Source organism: Colobus angolensis, unplaced genomic scaffold, assembly GCF_000951035.1.
Source record: "Colobus angolensis palliatus isolate OR3802 unplaced genomic scaffold, Cang.pa_1.0 Scaffold15, whole genome shotgun sequence".
Lineage (NCBI taxonomy): Eukaryota > Metazoa > Chordata > Mammalia > Primates > Cercopithecidae > Colobus > Colobus angolensis.
Window position 1 is genome coordinate 1,150,577 of NW_012114599.1, and position 7,768 is coordinate 1,158,344.

Below are 7,768 nucleotides of genomic sequence, written 5' to 3' on the forward strand. Positions count from 1 at the left end.
TTTTTTTTTTGAGACGGAGTTCCGCTCTTATTGCCCAGGCTGGAGTGCAATGGCACAATCTCAGCTCACCGCAAATTCCACCTTCCTGGGTTCAAGTGATTCTCCTGCCTTAGCCTCCCGAGTTGCTGGGATTACAGGTATGCACCACCATGCCCATGTAAGTTTGTATTTTTAGTAGAGATGGGGTCCTCCATGTTGGTCAGGCAGGTCTTGAACTCCCAACCTCAGGTGATCTGCTCACCTCAGTCTCCCGAAGTGCTGAGATTACAGGCATAAGCCACTGTGCCTGGCTTTGTCACTCTTTTACCCGGACTAGAGTGTAGTGGCTTGATCACAGCTTACTGTAGCCTCAACCTCTGCCTCTCGATTAGCTGGGACCACAGGCATGTGCCACCATGCTCAGTTAATTGTTACTTTTTTTTGTAGAGACAGGGGTCTCACTGTGTTACACAGGCTTATTTTTAATTTTTTAAATGCATGTGAATATAAACACACTTTTTTCCATTAAAAACAAACCACACTGTATTTATTGTTTTGTAACCTAAGTTTCATTTTTTGCTTAAAGATATCCTGGGCATTTTTCTGTATCTGTATAAATAGAGGATGACCTCATTATTTTTTATAGTTGCAGAGTAGTCTTTTACATGAATGTACTACAATGTATTAAATATTCATCTATTAACATTTAAATTCTTTTATGCTGTTATAGAACTGCAGCAAACAACCCTAAACAAATATCTTTACATGTTTATGTCACAATTTTAGTAGAAAGATTCACTTTTTTTTTTTTTTGAGACAGAATCTCACTCTGTCGCCCATGCTGGAGTGCAGTGGCGCAAGCTCAGCTCACTGCAACCTCTGCCTCCCGGGTTCAAGTTATTCCTCTGCCTCAGCATCCTGAGTAGCTGGGATTACAGGCACACGCCACCACGCCCGGCTAATTTTTATATTTTTAGTAGAGACGGGGGTTTCACCATGTTGGTCAGGCTGGTCTTGATCTCCTGACCTTGTGATCTGCCCACCTTGGCCTCCCAGAGTGCTGGGATTACAGGCGTGAGGCACCATGCCTGGTGAAAGATTCACTTTTGCAAAAGATTCACTTTTTAAAAGTGGGTTATGTGGTCAAAGGGTTTTTCTGTTTTTAAGCTTTATTGAAGTATAATTGATACATTTTAAAATGCACGTTTAATGTATACATTTTGATGATTTGGAGGGATATTTGCATTTTAAAGTTTGGTAAATATTGCTGAATTTGTTTTCAAAGAAAGGTTGCATAATTTATAATGCCATCATTAGTGCATGAGGTTAACTGTGGAATAAATGAATACATGAGATACTTGAGAGTAACGTGTCAACTAGTCTTAGGGCTGAAATGATTTGGAAGGACTGTTCAGAGATAGTGGGGGTACTTAAACTATATCTTGAGGAACGAGTATGCCACAGATAGAGGAACAGAGGGGAAAAAGGATATTCTTAGTGAGAGGGAATGGGCCAAAGTCCATGGAAGATTTACCAGGACAGAATTTGTACTCTGTTGTCATACTCTGTTCGTCTCTTGGTTCACTTTATGTTGGCATTTTTTTGGTTGGGGAGGGGAAAGGAACTAGGCACTCTCTTGTCTTCAAGGCTTTACCACCTGTGGAACAATCTATTCCAAGTCTTCTATGCTTTGACTGTTTTTCTTTTACAAGATTCTTCCTTAGACAAACTTATCTACACATTTGTTTGTTTGTTTGTTTGTTTGTTTGTTTTGAGACTGAGTCTCCTTCTGTTGCCCAGGCTGGAGTGCAGTGGTGTGAGCTCGGCTCACTGCAGCCTCTACCTCCCAGGTTCAAGCATTTCTCATGTCTCAGCTTCCCACGTAGCTGGGATTACAGGCATGCACCACCACGCCCTTGGTAAAGACAGGGTTTGCCATGTTGGCCAGACTGGTCTCGAACTCCTGACCTCAGTGATTTACTCACCTCAGCCTCCCAAAGTGCTGGGATTACAGGCATGAACCACTGCACCTGGCCTACACATTGTTCTTGAGTAAGCCATATGCTGTACTACTGCAATTTTTTTTTTTTGACACCATAGTAAAACTGTGAACTCAGTGGTTGCTTGACTTCAGTATCTGATCACTTCTTTTATGTGTCTTATGTCTTCTTGATAGCTTTTCCATATCCCAGCTTCAGGTGCTTGCTGTCATTTATAGTTGTTGTTAGGCCCATTTATGCTTAATGAAGAATTACCAGTTAATATTTATTTGATAATGTTTTATATAATAAGCTCATCTTGTTCACTGTCCTGAATGCTTTCTTTGTAGTACTGTTTGGTAATGAAGTTTTTATATTCTTACCAGAATGTATTTCCTCATTAATAGATGTCTGATAATCAGTATATGGACTTATAATGCACAGTAGAAGTGATGTATAATTCATGTATTATGCGTAACAAGAACCTGTTTTACAGTAAACTTCTGTTTACTGAATTTAATTCACAAGAGTTAGTAATTGGCAACCTTAGGATTAGAATCCATGTTTTTCTGATTAAACAGCCAGAATGAAGTTTTAATTACTATAATGCGTCAATAATCATCTCCCATATAAAAGCTTTTAAAAAATACTTCAAAAATATCTGAAGTTACACTATAAGGAACAGCCATCAGGATGGTGCTGTGAGTTTCAGCTTTGAGATTCTCTATCTCTTCAAAGACAGCAATGATAAACATACACACAATTAATAATCATACTTTTAGAATGAATGTAGATGCATAAATCTGCATCTTCTCTAGAAATCATAAAGAAGAAAAATCTATCAACCTCTGTTTTCAGTGAACTGAAAGACATATGTAAACTCCAGATTATGTTTTTTGAGGACTATCAAAAACATCAGAAAAGGGACAGAAGCTATTAGTTTAAATATACTTACTGATAGTAGGGGGTTCATGTTGAAGTTCAAAAGGTAAATCTTTTGTTTGTAATGACAGGGGTTGGGGGCAGAAGTACCTGATTATATTCAGAAAAGAAAAAGTAGAGCTGTACACATGTGTACACAGAGCCACATGTACAGGAATCAGCTTTTCTCTGTATTTTTAAAAAATTTTTATTTATTTATTTTTTTGAGACGGAGTCTTGCTCTGTCACCCAGGCTGGAGTGCAATTAATGGCATGATCTCGGCCCACTGCAACCTCTGCCACCTGGGTTCAAGTGATTCTCCTATCTCAGCCTCCCAAGTAGCTGGGATTATAGGTGTGCGTCACAAAGCCTGGCTAACTTTTTTATTTTTAGCAGAGATGGATTTTTACCATGTTGGCCAGGCTGGTCTCGAACTCCTGACCTCAAGTGATCCACCCACCTCAGCCTCCCAAAGTGCTGGGATTACAGGCGTGAGCCACTGTGCCTGGCCAAAGAATTTATTAATTAATACACAATTACTTATCTTCTGGTTTGTTGAAGCAATAAGCCAGACATTTGCCACAATAATATCTGTCAAAGTGGCTTGCTGTAAACACTCCAGCACCACATTCATCTGAAGGGCACTCCCGACTAAGGCGACTAATTTTACCATTCTCATCCACCTTACGGTGTTTAAGGACAACCAACTCAACCTTCTTTCTCTTGTGCTTATTCTTCTTGGGAGTCGTATAAGATTTCTTCTTTAGTACCACCACAAAGTCTCAACACAAGAGTAGACTACTTTTGAATGTTGTAGTTAAAGTACTTTCATCTTCCAGTTGCTTGCCATCAAACATCAGTCTTTGCTGATCCGGACAGACTTCTTCCTTATCCTGGATCTTGGCCTTTTCATTTTCTGTTGCATCCAAGGGTTCAATCTTGAGGGTGGTGGTCTTACCCATAGGGTTTTTACAAAAATCTGCATTTTGGTGGCGGCTCTGAGGTAGAGTGAAAGAAAGAGATGAGTTAGATTAGACAGGAGAAGGCAATGCACAGGGCACTGGTCACAGAGCAGCAGAAGAGCACACACTCCCTCTATTATTTATAGCATCAAAGGAGTAGAGAGTATTTGGACTGTGAAACCTGTATTTCCTTCCCTTGCCACTCCTGGGAATCTATGTAAATAGCTGCTTCAGGAAAATTCAGTTTATTCTGTTATGCAAAATACAAAAGAAGCTGATATGGCAGCAGAACGTCCCAAGCACAATAAACAGTCTTAGTGAAGTGTTGCTACAGAGCAGGTGAAAATTGTGACCCAGCATTTCACCATCTATTTTTTAGACTTGAGTAAAGCTTGTAAATAGTTCTACAAAAGAAGATTACAAAGCAGGAAAGGTAAGAACTCAGAAAGGAGATGGCAGGGCAACAGGATGAGATAAAATGTGAGTTGAGGGAACTTGGGAAAGAAGTAGAAGAAAGCAAAAGGCTGGGCATGGGGGCTCACACCTGTAATCCCAGCACTTTGGGAGGCTATGACAGGGAGATTGCTTGAGCTCAGGAGTTCGAGACCAGCCTAGACAACATGGCAAAACCCTGTCTCTAAAAAAAGTACATAATTAGCCAGGTATAGTGGCTCGCGTCTGTAGTCCCAGCTACTTGGGAGTCTGAGGTGGGAAGAGGGCTTGAGCCCAGGAGGCGGAGGTTGCAGTAAGCTGAAATTGCACTACTGCACATGAGCCTGGGCAACAGAGGGAAGACTCTGTCTCAAAAAATAGTATAGAAATGCAGGTGAAATAAGGAGGATCACAAGAAGCAGACTAGCCCCGAGGAAAACATAGTAAGAGACACAGGGATTTTAAAAAATGGAAATAAAGATTTTTTTTTTTAAGTTTTAGAAAATACAGTAGATCCAACAAACTTAGAATTGAAACCCCTATAGAAGAAAACCAAAACATGACAACAGAACAAGTGGTTAAAAACACAATTGAAGAAAAACTAACTGAGATGAAATTTACATATTGAAAGGGCATCTGTGGCAGGGAAAACTGACCAGAAAGATCGTAAAGATTCCTTTCAACAGCCAGAAACCTTCCTGACTACCCCACTCCAAGTTCTCTGTAAGACATTAAAATATGGCTGGCCTTAGAATTCTCCACAACATTCAACCCCAGTCGAACAACATTTATGAGATAAGGAAGTAAAGTGCTAGCTAAAGATTTTATATCCAGTCACATTGTTCTTAAGGAACAAATAGTACTCAGAGAATATTGTTTATGTGAGCCCTTCTTGAGGAAAATGCTGGAGTATAAACTTAGCTGACAGATGTGGGGAAATGATTGGTGTGTAAGCAGTGAATTTATGTATAGACATAAAGACTAAAATGTGGGCTGGGCGTGTTGGCTCACACGTGTAATCCCAGCACTTTGGGAGGCCAAGATGGGCAGATCACTTGAGGCCAGGAGTTTAAGACCAGCCTGGCCAACATGGTGAAACCCCATCTCTATCAAAAATATAAAAATTAGCTGGGCATGGTGGTGCACACCTGTAGTCCCAGCTACTTGGGAGGCTGAGGCACGAGAATCGCTTGAATCTGGGAGGTAGATGGTTGCAGTGAGAGATCGTGCATGCCACTGCACTCCAGCCTGGGTGATAGAGTGAGAATCTGTCTCAAAAAAAAAAAAAAAAGACTAAAATGTGGAGATCATAATGACAGAATATAATGTTAATATTGTATACCCTGATGATATAGAAATGATCAAACTAAAAAAATTTGAGAGAAAGAATTGCCCTATGGTAATAACTGGTATTGAAAAAGATGTTTAAACATCACAGATCAAGTAATAGAAATATAAACATATTCAGCACTTTAAAAGAAACATTAAAATAACAAAGAAAACTAAAACACTAAAGATAATGCTATTAGATTCAATACTATTGATTAAATCAGATAGTGGGAAATGAAGCTTAATTTAACGTTACTCATATTGAGGAACTAATAGGTATTGTCTAAAGAGATAGAAATTATGAAGGTAACCATTAGAACAAAGCTATAAACCTTCCTAAATATTGAAAGAACTACAAACCCATTGAAAGTAAAACATCGTTTAGTGAAAAAATGTTCATATATAACCACATACATAACACGACAGCCCTAAGACCAAACGTGCCTTTCTTTCTTTATTGTTATTTTTTGAGACAGAGTCTCGTTGTGTCGCCCAGGCTGGAGTGCAGTGGCTCAATCTTGGCTCACTGCAACCTCCAACTCCCGGATTCAGGTGATTCTATTGCATCAGCCTCCCAGGTAGCTGGAACTGCAGGTGCCCACCCCCAAGCCCGACTGATTTTTGTATTTTTAGTAGAGACGGGGTTTCACCATGTTGGCCAGGCTGGTCTTGAACTCCTGACTTCGTGATCTGCCCACCTCAGCCTCCCAAAGTGCTGGTATTACAGGCGTGAGTCACCACGCCCGGCCCAAACATGCCTTTCTTAACAAAATATATTAGTATGCTTAACTTACTTTCAGAAGAAAAGTATTTTTTAGTTTAGATTCAAGGCAAAACCCACTCTGTGGTTTATACAAGGTACACACCTAAGGCAGTGATTGTGAAAAGTTGGTGTTTTAAAAGATAGAGAAAAGGTATAAGATACAAATGCAAATGAAAAGAATTTAGGAGTGTCATGATTTTAACATACCAGGTGGAGTTCATACTAAAAAACAATAAAGAGAGGCACTTATTTCTTAAAGGACACAATGAAAATTTAATAGTTGTGAATAGCAATATGTCAGATAACATAGCAGCAACCTAGGTGAAGCAGAAATTACCAAAAATGCGAGGAGAAATGGAAATACATTCATAGCAGGAAATGTTAAGAAGAGCCAGGAAAACTGAAAAAATGAAATTGGATGTTTTTCACATAAATGCCAAACGGATCAATTAATAAAATAAAACCATGAAAATGCTAAAAGAAAATAGAAGTCTTTTTATAATTCTGATATGGAGAAGACCTTTTATACTGACTCAATCCAGAAGTCATGAAATAATTGATAAATTCTATTACATTAAAAATACTCAGGGCACTCTGGGAGGCCAAGTTGGATGGATTGCCTGAGCCAAGGAGTTTGAGATCAGCCTGGCAACATGGCACAACCCCGACTCTACCAAAAATACGAAAAAAAAAGCGGGACATGATGGCATGTGCCTGTGGTCTCAGCAACTGGGGAGGCTGAGGTATGAGAATCTCTTGAGCCTGTAAGACGGAGGTTGCAGTGAACCGACGAGGTTGCACCACTGCACTCCAACCTGAGTGACAGAGTGAGACCCCGTCTCCCCCCCAAAAAAGAAAAAGGCACTCTCTGAGTAGATAAAGAAAATGTATATACATACAATGAAATATTATTCAAACTTTAAAAAGGAAATTTTTTCGTGTGATACAACATAGATGAACCTTGAGGATGTTATACTAAGTGAAAGCCAGTCACAAAAAGACAAATACTGCATGACCCCGCTTATATGAGATATCTAAAGTAATCAAACTCTTAGAAACAAAGTAGAATCGTGGTAGCTAGGGGAAGGGGGAAAGGGGAATTGTTCAGTGGATATAGAGTTTCAGCAAAACTGGTAAAACTTATTTGCAACCAAAACTTACTTACAGTTAGGAATTAACAAAACTTGTAATTTTAATCATAAACAAAGGGTAGCCTTCCTAATACACATGTAAGAAGTACTTGGAAACGTGATAAGAAAAAGATATTGTAATCCCATAAAAAGTGAGCAAATATATGAATCGATAATTCACAGAAAATTAAATATAAATGGGTTTTAAGATAATGAAGCCAGTACCTCATTCACAGTAAGAGAAATTAAAACTATAATGATTATAGTTACCC

At 39.2% G+C, this 7,768-nt stretch overlaps 1 pseudogene; it reads right to left on the reverse strand.

Annotated features, from left to right (window-relative positions):
- Nucleotides 1-3,211: 3,211 nt before the first annotated feature.
- On the reverse strand, nt 3,212-4,340 carry LOC105507394 (annotated as a pseudogene).
- Between the last annotated feature and the right edge of the window lie 3,428 nt (nt 4,341-7,768).